The sequence below is a fragment of the Maylandia zebra genome, linkage group LG7 (assembly GCF_041146795.1).
Source record: "Maylandia zebra isolate NMK-2024a linkage group LG7, Mzebra_GT3a, whole genome shotgun sequence".
Classification (NCBI taxonomy): Eukaryota; Metazoa; Chordata; class Actinopteri; order Cichliformes; family Cichlidae; genus Maylandia; species Maylandia zebra.
In genome coordinates, this window is record NC_135173.1 from 38,113,416 (window position 1) to 38,137,170 (window position 23,755).

The following is a 23,755-nucleotide window of genomic DNA, read 5'->3' on the forward strand; positions in this document are numbered from 1 at the left end:
TAGGCTCGGGAACTTTTCGCACAGCGGCCGCGATTCCGGCGGGAAGGAGTCGACCTCGCTTGGGGCGCCGTCACGTGATGTAAACAAACATGGCGGCGCCCAGCAAGCTGCAGCGAATATAAAAACGCCTAAGTTCAGCGGCAAGACGCCATGGGAAGTGTTTATTGCACAGTTTGAGCTGTTAGCTGTTGCAGCTGGCTGGTCTGAGGAACATATAGTGGGGCAAAAAAGTATTTAGTCAGCCACCGATTGTGCAAGTTCCCCCACCTAAAATGATGACAGAGGTCAGTAATTTGCACCAGAGGTACACTTCAACTGTGAGAGACAGAATGTGAAAAAAAAATCCATGAATCCACATGGTAGGATTTGTAAAGAATTTATTCGTAAATCAGGGTGGAAAATAAGTATTTGGTCAATAACAAAATTACAACTCAATACTTTGTAACATAACCTTTGTTGGCAATAACAGAGGTCAAACGTTTACTATAGGTCTTTACCAGGTTTGCACACACAGTAGCTGGTATTTTGGCCCATTCCTCCATGCAGATCTTCTCGAGAGCAGTGATGTTTTGGGGCTGTCGCCGAGCAACACGGACTTTCAACTCCCGCCACAGATTTTCTATGGGGTTGAGGTCTGGAGACTGGCTAGGCCACTCCAGGACTTTCAAATGCTTCTTACGGAGCCACTCCTTTGTTGCCCGGGCGGTGTGTTTTGGATCATTGTCATGTTGGAAGACCCAGCCTCGTTTCATCTTCAAAGTTCTCACTGATGGAAGGTGGTTTTGGCTCAAAATCTCACGATACATGGCCCCATTCATTCTGTCCTTAACACGGATCAGTCGTCCTGTCCCCTTGGCAGAAAAACAGCCCCATAGCATGATGTTTCCACCCCCATGCTTCACAGTAGGTATGGTGTTCTTGGGATGCAACTCAGTATTCTTCTTCCTCCAAACACGACGAGTTGAGTTTATACCAAAAAGTTCTACTTTGGTTTCATCTGACCACATGACATTCTCCCAATCCTCTGCTGTATCATCCATGTGCTCTCTGGCAAACTTCAGACGGGCCTGGACATGCACTGGCTTCAGCAGCGGAACACGTCTGGCACTGCGGGATTTGATTCCCTGTCGTTGTAGTGTGTTACTGATGGTGACCTTTGTTACTTTGGTCCCAGCTCTCTGCAGGTCATTCACCAGGTCCCCCCGTGTGGTTCTGGGATCTTTGCTCACCGTTCTCATGATCATTTTGACCCCACGGGATGAGACCTTGCGTGGAGCCCCAGATCGAGGGAGATTATCAGTGGTCTTGTATGTCTTCCATTTTCTGATGATTGCTCCCACAGTTGATTTTTTCACACCAAGCTGCTTGCCTATTGTAGATTCACTCTTCCCAGTCTGGTGCAGGTCTACAATACTTTTCCTGGTGTCCTTCGAAAGCTCTTTGGTCTTGGCCATGGCGGAGTTTGGAGTCTGACTGTTTGAGGCTGTGGACAGGTGTCTTTTATATGTCACAGGGTGGAAAGGGACAAGTCATCTAAGTTTGTCTACTATGCATGTTTTGCTGCGTTTTACCTTTTTAAGGTTTTAATATTGTACATTGGGTTATTTTATGAGTTTTACTGCATGTTTTAATGGTATTTATTTGGTGACTTGTCCTGGAAAGACTCCGCCCCTACCTGATAATAAACTGATCACACCTGCGAGAGATCCCAGAGAGGCCAATAAGAGGGCCTGGCAGACCAAAGGAAGGGTTCGACCGAGAGGCTTGAGAGACGGCCAGGAGTAAGTGGTGCCAGGCGGCGGCGGCGCCTGCAAGCCGAAGGGGCTGGTGGAGCCGGGCGTTAGGGGAGATGACCAGCGACTGGGGACGCGCCACCACCAGCGACTAGGGACGCGCAGCGGGCAGTCAGACGGCAATAACGACAAGAGCCAGCTTGTGCACTGCGGGAGAGCAGAAGCAGTGAGACAGCTGGTGCCGATTGCAGTTTTAAAGAAGCGGCGGGCGGAGTTGAGAGCTCTGCCCACCCGGGGTAAGTCTTTGACTTATCCCTTTTTATAAAGTAAAACTGTCGAAAGGAATAGTGACTGCCGCTCCCTCCCTTTCTTCAGTGCACCGGGACGTGGAATGCGGGGAGGAAGGCGAGGACTCCGCTGGGTTTCCCTCTTTTACTACTACGCTGGATTTCTTAGTTTTTTGTGACTTTTATGCCGTGGTGGATCCCACTGGACTTTTAATGTTGTGTTTTATTGATTTTTATTGTGTTATCCCTTGGCCAAGGTTGTTTTAATTCATTTTACATTTTTAACTATTTAAATATAATAAATTATATTTTTAATCTTACAGTTTAAATTGTGTGCTTTCCCTTGGCGGCTCCACTGCTCTGCCCGTTTTGAGGAAGGTTTCCTTCCTTTTAAAAACACAAAACATCTTGGAAATAAAATCAGCCTTTCCGCTCCGTTACATATACAGATGATGAGTTCAAACAGGTGCCATTCATACAGGTAACGAGTGGGGGACAGAAAAGCTTCTTACAGAAGATGTTACAGGTCTGTGAGAGCCAGAGATTTTCTTTGTTTGAGGTGACCAAATACTTATTTTCCACCCTAATTTACGAATAAATTCTTTACAAATCCTACCATGTGAATTCATGGATTTTTTTTTTCACATTCTGTCTCTCACAGTTGAAGTGTACCTCTGGTGCAAATTACTGACCTCTGTCATCATTTTAAGTGGGGGAACTTGCACAATCGGTGGCTGACTAAATACTTTTTTACCCCACTGTAAAGCTCTCCAATTGGCTTTGTGCCTGTGTGAGGATGCAGCTGCATGCTGACCGAGGAGCAAAGGAGAGATTATAATGCTCTGGTTGGGGCACTTCAGAGGCACTTCGGGCAGTATAACCAACCAGGTTGGAGTTCCACAACAGACGCAGATTGCCAGGAGAGCCCCTTCGCATTTTGACCCATGAAGTAGAGTGTCTTTGCCGGAGGGCGTATGACAGCATGCCACCATCAGTGCAGGCGGAGTTAGCTCGGGACCAGTTCCTGCAGGCCCTGAGCCCTAAAGAGCTCCGTATGCAAACTCAGCTTGTTCGACCGGCCACACTCAGTGCAGCCCTGGAGCTAGCGTTGGAGAGGGAGATGCTTGCAGGATCCTCTGGGGACACTGATGACACACATGTGGTGAGGGCTATGTCAGCACCTGTGAGCAGATGGAGATGCCAGCGGGCCTGTGCAGTTTGGTTCAGACGGCTTCTCTGCAGTCGCCTTCCCCTCGGGCTGGCCCACACCGCCGACCACAGAGCTGCTGGGGATGTAGACAAGTCGGACACCTCATCAGGCAGTGCCCCAAGCTTGCAGCGGTTCAGGGAAACGCCCACGGGCCCGTGTAGGCGGGAGTACACGGGCCAGGGAGAACGATATCCCCACACCACCGCCATCTCCACCCTGTGTGGTCATTGCTGTGGGCTGGACCCAGGTTGGCAACTTTTGCCATGTTCCAGTGACGATTGTGGGGGTGTCCTGTACGGCCCTTCTGGACACGGGATCCAATGCAACGCTGGTCCGACCCAATGTTGTCCCAGCCGGAGCTGCTGTGCAACCAACTAATGTGTAACTTAAGACTGTGACCGGTGATCTGGCCCCAATTAGAGGGAGGGGAGTGTTCCAGTTTAAGGTGGGGGACCTCGGTGTGCCTTATGCTGCCTGGGTGGCTGACGTGCAGGATGCCTGCATCCTTGGGCTGGATTTTTTGCGAGCCATTGGTGGTGTACTGGACTTAGGCAAAGGCTTCCTTGTGCTCCCTGATGGGAAGAAGGTGCAGCTTATTCCTCCCCCGGTCTGCCCAGCATCTGCCGCGGCGTCCACCTCCACCTCGGAGACCCCTGCAGACCCGCCAGCAGAACAGCAAGTGGGGGAGGAGGAGAGGCTCTCAGCAGTGAGGAGCATCTGGTCAAAGAAGTGTGAGGGGCTGACTCCACAGCAGCAAGAGAGTCTATGGCAGGTACTAAGAGAGTTTAGTGACATTTTTGCCCTGAAAGAAAGTGATGTTGGCTTGACACACTTGGTAGAGCACGTCATTGAGACCGGGGATGCCCAGCCTATTAAAGTGCGCCCCCGCCGCCTGCCCCTGGCTCATCAGGAGGCCGCTGACAGAGAGTTGTGTGAAATGATGAAGGCGGGCATCATAGAGCCATCTGATAGCCCGTGGGCCTCCGCTGTGGTGATGGTGCCTAAGAAAAATAGCCCAAGGATGCATTTCTGTGTGGACTACAGACCACTCAACAAAGTGACGAAAAAGGACTCTTACCCCCTTCCCAGGATTGATGAGTCTCTCGATTTAGTAGCCGGATCCTCCTGGTTCTCCACCCTGGACCTGTGGAGTGGCTACTGGCAGGTGCCACTGTCCCCTGAATCCAGACCGAAGACAGCCTTCCGCACTAACAGGGGACTATGGCAGTTCAAAGTCCTGAGCTTTGGTCTGTGCAACGCTCCTGCGACCTTCGAGAGACTTATGGACAGTGTGCTGGCTGGCGTCCCACGGCAACGGTGTCTGGTTTACCTGGATGATCTTCTAGTACACGGGAGCTCCTTTGATGCTGCCCTGGATGCCCTGAGACAAGTGTTGGGGAGGGTGGCGGCTGCAGGCCTGAAGCTGCACCCCGACAAGTGCCACTTCATGAGGAGGGAGGTGGAGTTTCTGGGCCACAAGCTCGGTCATGAGGGCATCAGCACTTTGGAGGAAAAAATTCACACCATTACTGAGTGGCCCACACCAGCGGACCAGAAACAGCTCAAAAGCTTCCTAGGACTGGCGTCTTATTACAGGAGGTTTGTGAAGGGCTTTTCCTCCATAGCTGCACCACTCTTCCGCCTGCTGCAGAAGGACCGTGACTTCATCTGGACCCAGGACTGTCAGCAGGCATTCAACACTCTCTGCAGATCGCTGACAGAGTCCCCAGTCCTCGCCCCCCCTGACCCCACCCTGCCTTTTGTCCTGGACACTGACGCAAGTAATGTGGGGCTGGGAGCTGTGTTGTCGCAGGTTGGGCCGGAAGGTGAGAAGGTGGTGGAGTACTTCAGCCGGGTCCTAAACAGGAGTGAGCGGCGCTACTGTGTCACACGACGAGAGCTGCTGGCTGTGGTGGCAGGGGTGAGACACTTTAAGTACTACCTGTGTGGCACATCATTTGTTATCAGAACTGATCATGCTGCCCTCCAGTGGCTGATGTCTTTCAGGGAGCCAGAGGGACAGGTGGCTCGCTGGCTGGAGGAGCTCCAAGCCTTCAATTTCACTGTGGAGCACAGAGCAGGGACGCACCATTCTAACGCAGACGCCCTCTCTCGCCGCCCATGTGCTGCAGCTGGCTGCCGTTACTGTGAGAAGCGAGAGGAGATAGAGCGGGAACTCACAACAATAGACGGAGCACCTCCACAACCACCCACACATGCAGGGCCTTGGAGTGGGGGTATATCACCAGGGTGCAGAGGAGGCTACCCCCCCCCCCCCCCCCCCCCCCCTGTCCCCTTCTGGCTGCCTCTGCCTCAATTTTATCCCACAACTTAGACATTCACATTATTCACACTCTCATTACACATACATATAGGATCTTGGGGGTGGGCACAATCACGGAGTCCAAATCACCATCAGGGTGTATACCTCACCCCTGACGTCGTTGCCCACCTCTCAATTTTAAATACACTTAGTCATTGAGGGTTAGCAGGAGGGACTATGCGCTTACCTGCTGCTCCTTGGCAGGTAGCTCCATGCCCTCCTGGGTTTTAATTGCACCTTAGAACACATATGCATCAACACTACAATGAGCGGGTGGAGGGAGGTTTGGAGTCTTCTCCCACCCCCATTCTCTGCGGCCTGCTGGAGCGGGAGGGCTAGTAGGAGGAGTTGGCCGTCCGACTGCGGTCTGGGGTGTGGGGCCTCCCTGCTGCTGCGGAGTCGGGGTGGTCTGCCTCTCCCCACCGCAGGGAAAAGGGAAACACCACCTGGGTCTGGGTGCAATTCCCCCCTCCAGGGGCAAGGGTACCTAGACCCGGTTTGTAGAGTACGCTTGGGGAGTGTGATTGTGTGTACAGCGTCTCTTTATGTCTGTCTCCACGTTGGTTGAGTGTGGAGTGAGTGCATATGAGAGCATGAGGGTGGGAATGGATGTTTGTGTCTGTGTGTGCCTGTATGTCTGTGTCTATATGTCAGGTTGGGTATCAGACGCCACCTCTCTGGGGACACCTCAGGCCCTCCAAGGTTTGGAGGCCTATCTCCACCCACCACCACTTCCCCTGCCGGTGGCGGACTCCCTCAGGTGTCGGTGTGTTGGTGGTTCTTTGTGTCTGGGGGTGGGCGTCCGGGTGCACACCGGCTCACTCCTTGGCGGCCGCTTGTCGGGGCCTGGGGCCTGGGGCTCGCTCGGGCCCCTTTGGAGGTGGGGTGCCCCCGGCCTCTCGGCCTAGGGCTCGGTCACTCAGGCGCAGCTGGGGGCCGGCGGAGCTCACGGGCGCGTCACTGCAACTCCCCCTGACTTCTGCTCCGCAGCTGCTGGGCGAGCCCTCATCTGGGACTCTCCTCAGCTCTTACTGGGACAGTGGCGCGGCTGCCCCTCTGTTGGTCTTCCATGGTCTCTTGTGTTCTGGGGGCCTCTGGATGTCTGGAGTTTTGATCTCCTCCATACCCGCTTCACACCCTGGAGGACGGGGCTGTGGCCCCCCCACACTCCCTAGCAGATCATTACATGGAGAAACCTTTGGAATGCAAGCATGCTGATCCACACAGGTATGCACACATGGGTATTCACAGACGCGGACTAAAGCTTTCTTGGCTGCTGCTCAAAGCACACTGTGCGCTGTCTATCTTGCGTGCTGCACAATATCGTTTATTACTTAGTAAATACTGATATCTATGACTAGCTAGTTTATTGTGATGGTGCTTTGTTTTCTCTATTATTATGTTGCTCTTTGTTGTTTGCTGTCTCCTCTGTTTGTTTTTGTTTGTTTGTTTTTTTTTTTTTTCTCCATACAGGTGACCCAGGAGTTTTTTTTTTCTCTCTCTTCCCCCCCCCTTCTCACCGTCTCTTCTCCCCTTTGGTTTTCTTTCTTTCTCTCCCCCTCTCTCTCTCATTCATTCCCCCTGTCCTATTTATTTAAAAAAAAAAAAAAAAAAAAAAAATGACAAAGGATGAACTGAAGCTCTGCCATCACGTAATGTCGCATACTACTGTTTCTGATGTCATTTAGAAAAAACAAAAAAAACAAAAAAAAAACAAAAAAAAAAAAAAAAAAACAATAGACGGAGCAACGCAGCTCGCCTGCAGGGCTCTTCTGGTGGTGGATGCAGCGGAGTGGAGGGCACGGCAGGAACAAGACACTGACCTGCTGCCAGTCCTGCAGTGGCTGGAGAGGGAGGAGCAACCCCTTTGGGATGAGGTCACTGGGTTTTCCATCTGTACCAGGGGGCTGTGGGCCAAGTTTGCAGCTCTCAGGCTGAAGGAGGGGGTGTTGGAGCGTGCCTGGAAGGATCCTGCCACAGGGAGGTGACAGGTTGTGGTGCCAAGGTCGCTGAGGTTCAGCTGTGCTGGAAGCCTGCCATGGGAGCACTGGCTCTGGCCACTTTGGGGTCTCCAAGACCCTCCACCGCCTCCGCCAGGGCTACTACTGGGGTCAGCAGCGGAGGGATGTAGAGGACTTTTGCCGCAGCTGTGATGCATGTTCCTCGCACAAAGGGCCTCAGGACCAGTCCCGGGCTCAGCTTCAGCAGCAACCAGCAGGAGCTCCAATGGAGCGAGTAGCTGTGGACGTCATGGGCCCATTTCCTCGTACAGACAGAGGAAACCGCTATGTTCTTGTGGCGATGGACTATTTTACCAAGTGGCCGGAAGCATATGCCATCCCAGATCAGGAGGCTGAGACTGTCGCTGATGTATTAGTGGAGGGGATGTTCAGCCGCTTTGGAACAGCAGAGACCCTCCACAGTGACCAGGGGCGTAACTTTGAGTCCAAGGTATTTGCTGCCATGTGTGAACGCCTTGGGATTAAGAAGACCCGCACCACCCCACTTCACCCCCAAAGCGATGGACTGGTGGAAAGGTTTAACAGGACGCTGGCCCAGCAGCTATCCATCCTTACCTCAGAACACCAACGGGACTGGGACTACCATCTTCCCCTTATCCTCATGGCCTACAGGTCGGCAGTGCAAGACTCCACCTAATGTTCGCCTGCCCTGCTCATGTTAGGGAGAGAGCTGAGAACTCCTGCAGAGTTGGCTTTTGGGAAGCCCCCGGACGGGACTACGCAAGGAAGCTTCAGGACCGGCTGGATTCTGCACATTCCTACGCCCGGGAGCAGCTGGCAAAGGCAGGCCTGCGCCAAAAGAGGAATTATGACATCACCACTAAGGGGAGGCACTTCCGTGCTGGGGAGCTGGTGTGGGTCTACAGCCCAAAGAGAAAGAAGGGACGGTGTCCTAAACTGGATAGCAGCTGGGTGGGACCCTGCAGCATCCTGGAGCGAGTGGGGGAAGTTGTTTACAGGGTGCAGTTGCCTCCTAGAGGGAGGAAAGTGGCGCTGCACAGAGACCGGACGGCCCCCTACAGAGGGCAGTCCCTCCCCTCCTTCCCTGAGGGACGTGTACAGAGCTTCCATGACCCTGCACAGAGGGACCCCCGGCCGGAGCTGCGTTCCCCTCCCTTGGACTCTTCACCTCAAAGCCCCGAAGCTCCGTGTACACCCCAGGGGCTCAGGAGGTCAAGGAGGGAACGTAGGCTACTACCCCGCCTCAGAGACTGTGTTGTTCCCTCGGGGACGAGGAACTTATTGCTGGGGGGACAGTGTAATGATGATTAAATGTTATTTTACAGTGACATGTTGGTTATCTCTGCACACTGTTGTTATTTCTTTAAGATACATGTTTGGTTGTGCTGCAGGAAATAGGGAGTTAATGTGTGCAGGAAGGGGAGGGGGGTCCTTGTTGTTGTGTGACTGTGCGGGGCTGAAGTGAAGTGTTGTACGAGGGCACTCTCCCCAGAGTTAACGGCCCGTTTGCCTGTGTTACCGAATAAACGGACAAACTGAGATCCAACCGTCTGGTTCTTGTGAACGTTACAGTATGTTTTCATAGTATTTCCATGTTGAGCTTAACAACCGATGTATGGAGCCACAGCTGGACAGGCTGTCGGTGTTGTGTATTGAGGGGGGAAAGGAAGCGATTTGTTTCGTACTTTTTCCAAATTGGTTTACCTTGGTGAAGAGGACAGAAGCCTTATTCGGGAGTACTTGGTAAGTCATTTAAGTCATTGTAAGCAAGTCATCTATACACACACTTTTTAGATTGGTGTGTGTGTGATATACACACACACACACATACGTATACGTGGAGACAGCAGTCGCCTTATTATTCTTACACACAACACAAAACTATCCACAACACTACACACTAACTACACAAGACAACACATTAACTACACACTCCAAACTCACAAATCTCTCACATCTCAAAACTCTCTCTCTCTCTTTTTCTGCTCTCTCTCTCTCTCTCTCCTCGTCACTCCTTCCCCCTCTTCTTAAGCAACTAAATGTCATGTTGCCATATCATTTTTTTGATTGGTGGACATGGTGCATTTTTTCACCAACAGGAACTGGCTGTTTTTTGTTTACTCATAAGCAGAGAGTGCTTGCTAGTGCTGTCCTTAGTAAACGTGACGAAAAAACAGGCGTATATATTGTTTATCATAACTCTGGTTTTACGTGGCATATCAACACAATTTAAAAACTATATCACCTTGTTACTTTGTCTTGAAGTGGTCATGTGATTGGCTTACCCCGACTACTTTATGCTCCCTCAGTCAAACAGCAGCACTCATGCGATTGTTTTGCCCACTTAGCTCCAGGTGTTGTGCCAAAAAGTGATCGTCTGCCAAAAAGTGATCGTCTGCCAAGAAGTGATTGCCGTCTGTGGAAGCGCGCGCAGCTGCTTGAAGCTGTAGCACCCAGATTACTTACAGCTACTTCCGTGCAACTGATATAAGATGCGGTAAGCTGAACACAGCTTCAAACGTCTGTTTGTTGAAAAATAGTAACGCGACCGTGCAGCATTTTCTTGTTCGTAACGGCGTTGTAACGAAAGGAATAGTAATTAGTTGGATTACTCGTTACTGAAAAAAGTAACGCTGTTAGTAACGCCATTACTTGTAACGCCGTTATTCCCATCACTGTACCTTACACAATATGAGTACTCTTATCGATCATAATAAACACAAACTGGTGTTTTTAACTACTGGATAAATCACAAAATGAACCCCTGGCACTTGTGGTGTTCAAGGTTCAAGGTTCAAGGTTCTTTATTTGTCACATGCATAGTTATACAAGTATAACACACAGTGAAATGTAGCCTGACACGCTCCTCGACATGTGCAAAAATGGGGGGGGGGGGGTGTAGAGGAAGAACATTATATATATCTACATATAGTATATACACTGGGTGAATGTGCAGTAGTAGCAGCTAGCAGGTGAATTCTGTACATTAATATGGATAGACATCTGACTATTTTACAGGATAGACAATATAAACATATTTAAAATTAAAGGAATTTGAAATGTACATTGTGCCTTGGTTTAGAGTGTTTGGAAGAGAGTCCTGTCTCAGTCAATTATAGATGATGTGAGAGGGCGGGTGTGTGTGTTTAGGGCACGGATGGCTTGGGGATAGAAGCTCCTCTTGAGTCTCTCTGTCCTTTCCCGGAAGATGCGGAACCTTCTACCAGATTGCAGAAGTTGGAACAGTTTGTTGCCAGGATGGGACGGGTCCTTCAGTATCTGCGCTGCTCTAGTCCGGCATCTCCTGGTGTAGGTGTCCTGAAGCGGGGGGAGAGCAATCCTGCAGCAGCGTTCTGCTGTACAGATCACTCTCTGGAGAGCTTTTTGGTCCTTCACACCACGATGTCATGTTCTGTGTGAGGATGCTCTCCACAGCGCCTGTATAGAAAATCCTGAGGATCTTTGGAGAGACCCTGAACTTCCTCAGTTGTCGTAGGTGATACAGGCGCTGCCTAGCCTTTTTGGTCTGGACCTGAATGTGGGCAGCCCATGTCAGGTCTGAGGAGATGTGGACAGCAAGATACTTGAAGGACTGCACCCTCTCCACTGGAGCTCCATTGATGATAATGGGCTTGTAGTCTCTGTGCTGACCCCTTCTGAAGTGCATCCACCAGCTCCTTGGTCTTGCTGACGTTCAGCTGGAGGTGGTTGTCCTGGCACCACGATACCAGATTCTTCACTTCATCCATGTAGGCCGCCTCATCATTGTTGGAGATGGCACCCAACACAACTGTGTCATCAGCAAACTTCACAATGGTGTTGGAGCCGTGGGTGGCCACACAGTAAGTAAGTAAGTAAGTAAAACTTTATTTATATAGCACCTTTCAAGATAAAAATCACAAAGTGCTTCACAGAAGCTAAAACCTAAAAATAAAAATCAACTAAAAGCAAGTTTAAAAAGATGGGTTTTTAGCTGTTTTTTAAAAGTGACCACTGAGTCCACAGATCTCAGGCTCAAAGGGAGAGAGTTCCACAATCTGGGGGCCACAGTTACAAAAGCTTTGTCGCCTTTTGTTTTCAGCCTCGTGTGCTGGACAGCAAGCAAGTCAAAACCTTAAACTGGATCCTGAATTTAACGGGGAGCCAGTGCAGCTGAATCAGCAGGGGTGTGACATGGGAAAACTTGGAGGACTTGGTCAGAAGCTTTGCAGCAGCATTCTGAACAACTTGCAGACGATCCAAAGAGGCTTTACATAAACAAGTAAACAAAGAATTACTGTAGTCCAGACGAGATGAAACAAATGCATGAATGACAATTTCTAATTCGGAGCGCGATACAATGGGACTCAGCTTAGCAATGTTTCTCAAGTGATAAAAACAGGAGCGAACCAAAGATTTTACATGGGCATCCAAAGTCAGAGCTGAGTCAATACTAACACCAAGGCTCCTGATAGACGGTTTTGCAAATGTAGCAAGTGGACCCAAGTTTTCCATAACACTAGGTACAAAAGTTTTAGGAGCACAAACAAGAACTTCAGTCTTCTCCTCATTTAGTTGAAGAAAGTTTCCAGCCTCCCTCTACACAGTCTGAAGTGTAGAGGGAGTAGAGCAGTGGCGAGAGGACACATCCCTGAGGTGCTCCTGTGTTGATGGTGATGCTGTTGGAGAAGCACCTGCCCACCCTCACCACCTGAGTTCTGCCAGTGAGGAAGTCCAACACCCATGCACACAGACGGCTGTTAAGTCCCAGTTCCCTCAGCTTTGTGAACAGTCTGCAGGGCACTATTGTGTTAAACGCTGAACTGTAATCAACAAACAGCATTCGCACATAGTTACCCTGTTTCTTGTCCACATGGCTGAGAGTGGTGTGTAGGACGTGGGCGATGGCATCCTCTGTGGATCTGTTGGATCTGTAGGCAAACTGCAGCGGATCTGTGGTGTCTGGGATGGAGGAGGAGATGATGTTCTTCAGCAGCCTCTCAAACACCTTCATTACTACTGAGGTCAGTGCAACTGGCCGGTAATCGTTCAGGGATGAGGGTTTGCTGTTCTTGGGCACAGGGATGATGGTGGATCTTTTGAAGCATGTGGGGACCACAGACTTCGCCAGGGACTCGTTGAAGATGAAAGTGAACACACCTGCTAGCTGGTCAGCACAGCAGCGCAGCAGACGGCCGGTGATGCCGTCTGGCCCCGCTGCTTTCCTTGTGTTCACTCTCCTCAGTGCCGCTTGGACGTCATGCTCCGCGATGCTGGTCACCGGTCTCTTGCTGATGATGTCACTGTCCTCGGTAGTCAGGCGGTAGATAGCATTAGCCGCCTGGCTAACCTCGAAACGGGCGTAGAACCGATTCAGCTCGTTGGTGAATGCAGAGTCGGCGTTGATCGGCGCAGTGTCCCTGGCTTTGTAGTCCGTAATGGTGCGTAGTCCGTGCCACATACTCCGTGTGTCGCCCTGGTGACGTTCCCGGTACCGGCGTTTGGCATCTCTCACCGCGCGCCGCACGCCGTATGAGGCCGCTTTGTAGGCGCTCATATCGCCAGTGGCGAGACCCGCGTTGTAGGAGGCGGTCCTGGCGTTTACTGCAGTGCGGATCGATCTGTCCATCCATGGTTTCTGGTTTGGGAATGTGGTGACTCTCGCAGTGGGGATAATCTCCTCCGCTAGCATGTTGACGAAGCATACTGCTACTTCCGTAAACTCGTTGATGTTGACTGCGCATGCTCTGAACATGTCCCAGTCTACGTCGTTGAGTGCGTCCTGTAGCGTAGCTTCTGATTGGGCAGTCCACCGTTACAATCAGTGTTGGGTAAGTTACTTTAAAAAAGTAATTAATTACTAATTACTTAGTCAATATTGTATTTAAAATACTTATCTAATTACTGTCAGAAAAGTAACTTAATTACTCAATAAGTAATTTAACTAAATACTTTTTAAAATCCCTATAAACCTTGAGTGGACAAACAATAGAAATTGAACTCTTTAAATAATAAATACATTTTTTTAAAGACTGAGACTCTACAGTACACAGTGGTAGCATCTCTTCCACAATATAGGCTGCAATTATTTTTTTTTAAGCTCACCTTCAGACGCTTTCTGTGCTGCTGAAGTAAAATCACGTTTTGCCTGCTTAGCAGGAGTTGCCGCGGTGTTCTCCATGGATGATGAACAAGGATCACTCAGAAGTGTTCGTCTATGCTCTCGTGTCAGGCACTTCAGTAGATTACTCATGCTATTAACAGCGGCCGATAGTTTTTTCTCCCCAGGACATAGCTTACAAATTACCATAATGTTCTTGTCTGCTTGTTTCAGAAAAGTGAAGATACGGGAATATTTCCATTTCATAAAGCTTCAGCCGAGTCCGACAGTTTCCGCTTTAGAATACGACTATGCAGCAAACTGGCGCGAAATGACATGCACCTGCACTACAGCGATGTTAAAGCGGCAGAGTTTACTTCTACGTTTAGATAACAAATTTTTGAAATTAAATAATGATATTCAGCGAGTTTAATTATTTTACAATGTAACGCAAGTACATTGTAAGTAACTGTAATTAAAATAGAGTAACTAAATACTGTTAGTTTTTAGTTACTCTATTTTTTCAGTGGAAAAGGAATTTAATTACAGTAACACGTTACTTAGTAACACATTACACCCAACACTGGTTACAATGCACACTGAATTATTGCGATTGTGCAAGGTTTAACTGCATAGCAATCAAAATGTAAATGCTGTTGACATTTACTGAATATTTAATTCCCTAAATCACTGCAAAGGTGACCAAATATGCTTTTGCTCTCAATGTCAGCAAAGAACAAATACAACCACAATTACACACCATACATGGTTTAAAAGGGTTGTGGAAACCAGGTACTAATTTAAATCTACAGTACAACAATTCAATAAAATCAGAAACCATAATAGCAAATCTAATGATGAATGTCAGATACAGATAAATTGTTTTTCATTATAAATTCTTGTATTGTCTATTAGCGGAGGTTCTCTGGCTATTCAAAGCTTTATATTTTCATTTAGCTTAAACATTTTATTGCTGATACATTTAAACAGGAAAAGAATAATGGTTGCAGAGTAAGTGCATATGTTTCCATACAAGTGACAATTACTTCCCGCAATAATTACTATGGGAACAAATCAAGAATCCAGCTGATAATATAGTGGTGGATTGACTTAAGCATGGACAACCACTTTTTCAAAACATGAAACATTTTTTCTAGAAATCACTCAAAAGAAGTGCATTCACACACATGACTTGGCATCATATGTTTCCTCCTGCACACCCTTCCTTGTGTGGATCTGTGGGCACCTCTAAAGTAAAAGTGTGTGACATTTGGGGAAGGATAACTATAGAAAGTATCCCAAACTTTTTTTTCTGTCTAAATTGTTCAGTGTTTATTAAAACAACTTTTCCTGCCCTGTTGTTCTGAAACCCCATATAAACATATAAGGTACATTTGTTATTGTTAGGCTCCAGAAAACTTTGAAATAATATTAAAGAAAAAGTTCTTAAGGCAAGAGTATATGCAAAAAAGAAAATGTGCCAGTTATTAAGAAAAATCTTAATGAAAGGAAAGAAGAATATAAAACCCCAGGCAGCTCTGTCAACTAAAATAAAATAAAAAAATCAGCCTTACTGCAAGCTGCCATGTTCTCTTTCCTTTCCTGCTCAATTCCCAATATTCATGCCTTCCTATCTTTACCTGCATGGACTCTTACACAAGTAGGGAAGGTATGATCCTTCCAAGAAATCTAAAAAGATATGTGTCCTTATTAAAATACTAGCAGCAAGCACAACACTTTTAATGAACATTTTTTATGAATGCATTTATGTGTATGTTCTTTCAGTGACAATGCATGCTTAAATAGCTGTTACATCTAGACAAGGCCATTGTAAGATGCTTTAAATGCTCATTATTTAAATACACCTCTTACACTACAATGTTATCAAAAATATGAATATTTCCATGCTGAATGTTTTAAGCAGTTTCATATTTTTCACAGTACCAATGCAATAATACCACTCAATTTCTCACTCTCTCTTAACCTGACAAGTTGACATGCACACTGCGGTGCCCACAAAACCCTGCTTTCTCTCACACAATCAATCACTCACGTAGTCATGGTGCTGTATCTTGCTGTCATGCTACAGCATTGTTCCAGTTTTATTCCATTGTTATCTTTTCATAAGGATCCATCCTCAGCGTTTCTGCAATTTTCCCATTTGACATATTTTTCTACATTTTATATCAAAGTCGAAATTGCAGTGCAATGACAACATTAGAACTTCATATCCACACCTGCTACAAAATGCACACAGTTAGAAGGAAGCATGATTTAACTCATGGTCATTAAAATGGGTGGAGGCTGAAAATTTGGCCTAATTGAAGCAGTAATGATTTAGGGCAATCTTGAATCAGGCCTGTTCCCTGTTCTGCTTTTTAAAAGATAAACAATACCAGGCTAAATCCAGTGACGTGTGAATAGTATAACATCTACATATTTACAGTGCAATAGAAGTGGTTTAAAAGATAGGAAGGTGTAGTTTGAGTTTACAGTGCTACAGTGTACCAGTCATAAACTGAAATGCCTGCGTAAAATACGTTTCTCGTAAAATAGGTTGCTCCTATGGCAACGTCTTAAGTTACAAGGCACCTTGTGACTTTCTTTTTAAACAGCTGAATCGCTTGTATGTCTGTTGTTGTGCAGCTGTAACATCTATGCTTGTGTGGGCTGAACAGAAAAAAGAAATCTTTTAATAAAATAGATACAGATCAGTGTCATTGTGTTGGTGTATTTTGCTGATTGACCTTGGAGGTTTACCTTCAGGTAGAACTGTAAGAGTGAAAACTGAGGTTTATCATTGTGATAGAAGCTGAGCACGGAAACTTCAGCACAGCAGCCATGTATCAAAAATATGACTGACACAAAGACTTCCTTAGAGCTTAATCACAACCTTTTTTTCAAAGAAAGAAACATAAAGTTGGCATTCTTTGAGTTATAGAGCATGTGCCAGAATTTGACATTTATTATTCTAATATATGACGTTTATTATTCTAACCACTGTTTTAAAGGATTATTTATCATGTACCTAAAAGCTGCAATAAACAATGATTGATGCATTCTGGTGTAATGACAGTGTATTCTGTCTCATCCAGCAGTGTTGTATCAAACCAGAGAAAGCATTTTCTCTAATCTCTCCTATTTTGCATGACACAAATTGATGAGGACATCAACACATTTTGTGCTCTTGACAGAAAATTACAAGCAGAAAACAGTTCAGAATGGACCAAATTAGGTATTTTTACCCTCAGCTGGTCTTTCTTAGAAAGAAATATCGCAAGCACAATCATATTAAGCAGCAAGTTAAACAGCTTTTTTCTGCAAAGTAATAGGGAAACTTGGAGCCAGCTGTAGAAATATTTACAAAAGGTAAAATGTAATGCAAAAAAAACCTGAATTGATTTTAACTGACAAATTCAGTCTGCAGCCACAGTAGATGGCAATGTTGCTCTATCTTTGCTGAAACAGGCTAGAGCTCTTGAGACAGGGGTAAAATTCCAGTGGGCAGTAGATGGCAGTCTAGCTTCATTACTCTGTTGGATGGTTGATTTTGAAGACACTCTAGGGAATACTGAGAAATCCATCGTCAGACAAACAGGAAGACAATGGCAAAATGAAAATAATGACTTGACCAGAGATGGCAGTCTTGCCACAGGGTTGGCTCAGACTAAGCAGAATCTGAGGAAGGAATGGAAACAATGGGGTGTCAGAAGGATAAAATGGGAATGAAGGTTGGAGGTCGGACAGAAGGGCAGATTGTGTGAACGACAGAGATTAAAGGGGCTGGAACACATGAGACGGAGTGGATAGGAACAGACGGCTAGTTTCATACAGATGAGGATGCAGTGAGGGATGGGTGGGCAAATTTGTAGGCTCCTACCATGGCCTTGGACCACTTTATCCATAGACTTGCACGTGAATTCAGTGTAATTTAGTTATTAATGCCTGTTGATAACATTGTAGGATCATATTTGTGTGACATTCACAATCTATGAGACTTTTGTCCAGGTGGCATGCTAAATTATTTAACAAAAACAAACCAGTCACTGTGCAAATGTGCAATAAATAGCTACAGTATGCTCGTCATCCACACGCCAGCACCCCCTGTTTCTTCCTGCAAGCCACCTCCACACTCACTTTGAGTAGATTTCATGCACACTAATGCATAATGTTTTCGTGTACATTATAAATCATTTGCATACAGACAGTGGACAGAGGACAAAAAAACAAGAGGCTAAAAGCAATGATAACTTGCTCAGCTTGTTTTTCATGATGTGACTCGCATGAATTACTAAGCCCCTGGCACCTATTTCATTTCCAAGAATGGAACATACTGGCAGCATTGTGCAATTAACCAAATGACCCCTTAATCATGTCATCTTGCTGTCTGTATATCACTGACAGAAACAGGCAAATCTGACTGTTCATTTCAGCCTTATCACCCAAAGCAAAATATAATGGAAACCTAATGACGTGTATAAAATATTCTTATATTCTAGGCCATTGTATTAAGCATAGGCATGTCCTAAATAGAGATAGTCCTATGTTCATCACCATTGTGAGAGAAATAAAACAAATAAAACATCAAACATCAGCAATTCAGCGTTGCAAATGAATCCTTGTGATGTATATTTTTGTTATAATATAGATAATCACTTTCCCCACAATGAATTGTAGTTAAACAATGGCAATAAATACATATTGATGAAGGAAGTAGCCTTCTTGTTTGTGTGCACAGTGTCCTAAAGCTGGTCATTAATTTTCATTAAGTGCTGTCAGTAAGGACCATTAACCAGGCTAGAGAATAATCACCTCCCTAGAGAGCTGACCTGTTTATGGCACAGGTAAGGGTTAATAGAAACAGTCCACCTTGGTGACACAACGCTCATAATGCACACACCATGGTAAGCATTCTGTAATCATTCATTTTCATTTAGGCTATTCACTTTGCATTATCAAAGGAAAACACCCCTCTGAAGGGCCAAACACTTTTGGCAATTTATTTCTCGATTATGACACTGTAGTACCACTTTGGAATTTCCTTATGAAATTTAAGCCTCACTAATCAAATATTCTTTTCCAAAAGGGGAGATAAGCTCAAGTTGCTCAATGCTCAATTTAAGCAAATAAATATTGCATAGCTCTCTTTACTCCATCATGTATCAAACGATCGAGGCAGATCACCCACTTTAGATGTGCTGTGTGTTTTCTGTATTTGCTACCCAACTAAATGGTGTAATGAACTTCCAGATCACAATGTGTGTTTACTAAGTTAACTAAGTAAAATAAATTATTATTCAAGCAGAAGCAGCTAGTTTCTTTCAGGCAAATAAATGCCTTTAGTCAGGGCCGGCCCGTGGCATAGGCCGTATAGGCAAATGCTAAGGGCGCCGTCCATCAGGGGGCGCCACGCCAGTGCCACAAATGTTGAAAAAAAAAAAGTTGGTACTATTATTTCTAAATACAAAAAATAATCCCACGTTAATTAAAATGCAAAGTAAAGCTTATTTAATAGAAATATTATTTGTTACAACATTACACTACACTGCTGATGTAGGGGGGCGCCACCTAAAATCTTGCCTAGGGCGCCAGATTGGTTAGGGCCGTTTCTGCCTTTAGTCATACAGTATGCTCTCTTTCTGGCTCATCAAAAAAGAGATTTTCATTATTCTGTTTAAATCCAACAAAAAACTTTGCTAATGGAAATCCAATGCAGTGCTTAAGGGTTAACGTGCTATTCACTTAATATTTTTTTCTATTTAGTCTAACACCCTTAAAAAAGTTAGCTACCTAGAATCTGAGAAAATCACTATTTAATAGGCCAGGAAGATCGTGAAGGACCTCAGCCATCCCAACAACAGACTGTTCTCTCTGTTGAGGTCAGGAAAGCGATTCCGCTCCCTGAAGACCAACACAGAGAGACTGAGGAGGAGCTTCTTCCCGCAGGCGATACGGTCTCTCAATCACACCACCACACAGTACTGACCCACACATATGGTTCTTACACACACACTGGACTTTCTGGACTTTGGTTTTGCACAACACTGGTCACTATATTCTTCATTTCCGGTTAATACTTGTACAGCTGCTGTTATTGTGTATATATTTATTTATATTTAGATTTCTTCATACATTCTTATATAGTTCTATATTGTGTATTGTGTATTTTGTTGTACAGTTATTTTATTTTCAACTTTAATTTATATATTTATCTTTATCTTATTCTTCCCAGTTAAATTTACCCTTCATTCTAATTTGTGTTGTACAGTTATTTCATTTTTAACCTTAATTTATATTTTATTCCTTCCTAGTTAAATTTACCCTTTTTAATTTTTCATATTTATTTCCTATCTTATTCATAGCCTTTTCCTTTTTTGTTCTCTTTAGGTCACGAGCAGTTGTCCAAGCATTTCACTACATATCGTACTGTGTATGACTGTGTACGTGACAAATAAAAATTTGAATTTGAATTTGAATAATAAATGTTGTTTCTCCTTAAAACTAATCCAAAAATTAGCTCGTAGACATTAATACAAACAAACAACAACAAAAAAGATTTTCATGGATGGATTGTAGTGTAAGGTTTAGGATTTTAAGGCTTTACAAAGCCTTGATCAGATACATTACCTTTTAAACATTTTAGAAATGTAAGTGTTATCACTTTTTATTTTTATTTTCTTTACAAATCAAACTTTTTTCCCTTCAAATGTTAGTTACACTTTAAAAATGTCTTTACATTTGTCTGTGTTTTTATGTTTTTTTTTTCAATCATTATTTTTGTTTCTGCACTGAGTTAGAAAAAGATGACTCATATTTGTGTGCATTATTCATTCATCCATTATTATCATTCATTAGAGTTATATTGCTTACATTGCTGTCAATCAAACCACGCCCACTCAGTCCTAATGAAGAGGAATGACTGATATTATGTGTGTTCTATTAAGTGTAATACCAAGTTCTGCTTGTGCCAGTCAAAAAAAAGCATGTTAACTAACACTAACCCAGATGCCCAGCTATAATTCATGTGAATTCCTAGAGATGAAAACAGCTCCTCTTTGTACTTTTATCTCTGTTGTCTGTCCCTGATGATAATACATGCAGCAGCATGCAGTCAAAGTGTGATAGAGCTCAAGTGCAGCATTATCAGCATGCAGGTTTCACAAGAGAACTTTGGTATCATGATAAAGCAGCTATCATTACAACCAATCAGCTTTTTAATCTTAACAAAGTTGGAGTTGATCAGAATAATAGCCCACTTGACAGCTGGGATCTTTATAGTTGCAGAAAATTCAGAGACCGGATCTGAAGGATTATATTTGCTACTTTCTTCTCACAAGTCTGTGCATGGATTATCATGTGTATATGACATGCTCTCCAAGTAATTTGGTGAGGGTTGAAAAACGGATTTAGGATTAGATCGTCTAAATCTGCTCCATATCTGCCATATGGAGGCTATGTCTATCCATTATCCATCAATGTGTCAAAGACTGTGCAAAGGAGCATTTGTCCATAGAAGGCCAGCCACTTGGTTTGATACAAGTGAAAAGTGATGTATGATTGCCTTAGCAAAGCTATCACTCTCAGTCTACCAGATGGCTTTGGCCTAGGGACATCACAACCATATTAGACCTTTATTTCTTCATACTCTAAGGGTTTCACCTCTGTGTTACTATCTTAGTCTGGCCTTACTTGTTGATAAGTGACCTCCCTGCCGTCATTCCTTATTTGAGCAAACTAACATTGGCACAATCCTCTCCTGCTCCATGGTTAATGGCAAGTTATCCCCATAGCGGCAAAACATTAAAAAAGTGACTGGAATGCAATCATGTCTGGAGGGAGAAGCAGAGAAGAGCTGGGACTGGCTGAAATGAAGACTGCAACGACCTTTGTCAGTATCTCTGCAGAATACATGACATGTGTGGATGGCCTATTGTGTTTAGGTACACGTAGTGGGTGAAAAAATAAAACAGAATTCTGGAAGACTATTTTAAATAAAATGAAAATAAACAAACAAAAATATTATAAATTAAAGACAGAGTACACTCTGTACACATTGCCAGACGATCACAACCCACAAACACACATTTAGATTAACCGTTTTCCATATTACAAAACACAAATGTTGGGTAGCATTGGGTTGTTACTGAAAGTATGGAGCTATTCATCACCAACCTTAATGTAGCTGTTATTAGACTTGTAGTCAAGACCGCCTAATCCGAGACCAAGACAAGACCAAGGCCAAGACCAAGTTGAGACGAGACCAAGACTGAGACCGAGTCGAGACGAGACCAAGACCAAGACCGAGACCGAGACAAAAAAAGTCTTTAAACTGCAGCCAGATGCTATTCTATATACATATGCAGGACACCTTAAACTAGTTTTTTAATTAAGCAGCAAGGCGGAACAAAGTCGGGCCTGTATCAAGACACAGGGACTAAACCCCAATTCAACCAGACCTAGAACTGATCCGGAATTAAAACAGGACTACATCAGTTCAAAATCAGGACTACTGAGGACTTAACCAAGACAGAACCAGAATCAGAGCTAGATGATAGTAGCACTAAAAATCATCATAGACCTGCACTACACTTATTTTTTAATTCTACCAAAGTACAATATTTAGATTCAGAAAAGTTTATATAATTATTTAGCCTTGTTGTGCAAACAAGCCTGCATAACTTAATACATATAGAATTTGAAAAGTAACAAATGATATCTAAAAAGAAACACTAGGTACTAGATACATGTTCTGATGAGTTTTGGCAAACAACAATTTGACTAACATGTCTGTCTCACCTGCTCTTGTTCCATCTCTGTTCTGTCCTCATTCTCCTCCATCTCCCTCTCTGTTCCTCTCTCTCCCTCTTTGTGCTGACAAGCAAGCCAAACACCAACATCATCAAATATACAGTTGAAACCAGATATGTATTACTCTTCAGATAAAAACACAAACACTTTTTTAATTGTAACATCAAATCAGACTAAATGTTTATTTTTTTAGATTGATAAAAATAAAAAACATATTTGTTAACTTTAAGAGTAAAGAGAGAAATTGTCTGTATTTCTTAATTGCAAATGGCACCAAATTGTATTCAAAATTGAGCCACACTTATGGAGCTCCACAATTCTTTTCCTGGTGTTTTGGTTGACATCTCTTGATTTTCCCATGTCAAAGAAACAGGCTCTGTGTTTTTCCTTATATGCATCCACAGGTGTGCCACCAATTTACTCACATGGACTCTACTAACCTATCAGAAGCTTCTTCAGCTCAGAATGGAATCGTCGTTTTCTTATTAATTAACAATAAACTTAGTGTACATGTACTCCTAAATTTGATGAAAGTGACAAAAATTAGACAGCTCTGTCTCTCTTTATTCTGACATTTAACTAATTCAAAAGATATTTCAATATTTATTTAACCAAAACAAAACAAGTTTACTCTAAACTGATGTTGTACAGTAAAAAAAATGTTTTCCCTAAAGTGTATGTAAATATCTGGTTTCAACTGTGAATATACTGCTGTGTATTGAAATTCCTCTTGTTTTGCATAGATATACTGAACAACATCCAAAGCATAATATATAAAATAACATCTACCTGAGTTTTTTCTTTGAAAGAAGCTCCTTATGTCCTTGTGTTCATCAGTCACAATTGAAACCGATTTAGAGAGTTTGTTTAGCTGTGGAGGGTAACAACTGAAAATATGAAATGTAAGCTAAGACTCTCTAAAAAATCAGCATTGCTGTTCGGCTTTTTATTTATCCATTTGTTGATTCACTCGAAGAGCAAGTAACGCAACCAAGTGATCAGTTTGATATCAATCTTTTGTGATACACCGTCATATTTACATTATTAGTTCAGTACGAATGATTTGCTTTGGTACCTGGTCAAACTTATGCTCTCCTCTGTCTGCAGCAAACTCGCAGGCAGCAGCTTCTCCCCCCTCGCTCACATGGGTGCTGTGCTCAGTCGCCTAGTGCCTGAGCTCGGATCATACCAAAATTAGGGGGAATTTACGACGGTGCGCTCTGTGCTTCGTGTGTTGTTTTTGTTTTATACAGTTGTCAGTCAGGCATCTAACTAACAAATTACACTCCAAAATACCCCATGCTTCTGAAAAAATGACCCGGGCTTAAGCCCA

General features: G+C 44.5%; 2 long non-coding RNA genes across 2 annotated transcripts in view; one reads left to right on the forward strand and one right to left on the reverse strand.

Annotated features, from left to right (window-relative positions):
* LOC143419688 (uncharacterized) overlaps positions 1 to 22,489 on the reverse strand; it is a 46,820-nt gene extending 24,331 nt beyond the window's left edge. The window contains exon 1 of the long non-coding RNA XR_013099699.1: positions 22,411 to 22,489. This is a non-coding gene — a long non-coding RNA (uncharacterized LOC143419688). The remainder of the gene's footprint in view (positions 1 to 22,410) is intronic.
* Positions 1,830 to 2,340, forward strand: LOC143419687 (uncharacterized). The gene is made up of 2 exons (XR_013099698.1): positions 1,830 to 2,029; positions 2,109 to 2,340. It is a non-coding gene; the product is annotated as an uncharacterized LOC143419687 (long non-coding RNA).
* Positions 22,490 to 23,755: the final 1,266 nt, after the last annotated feature.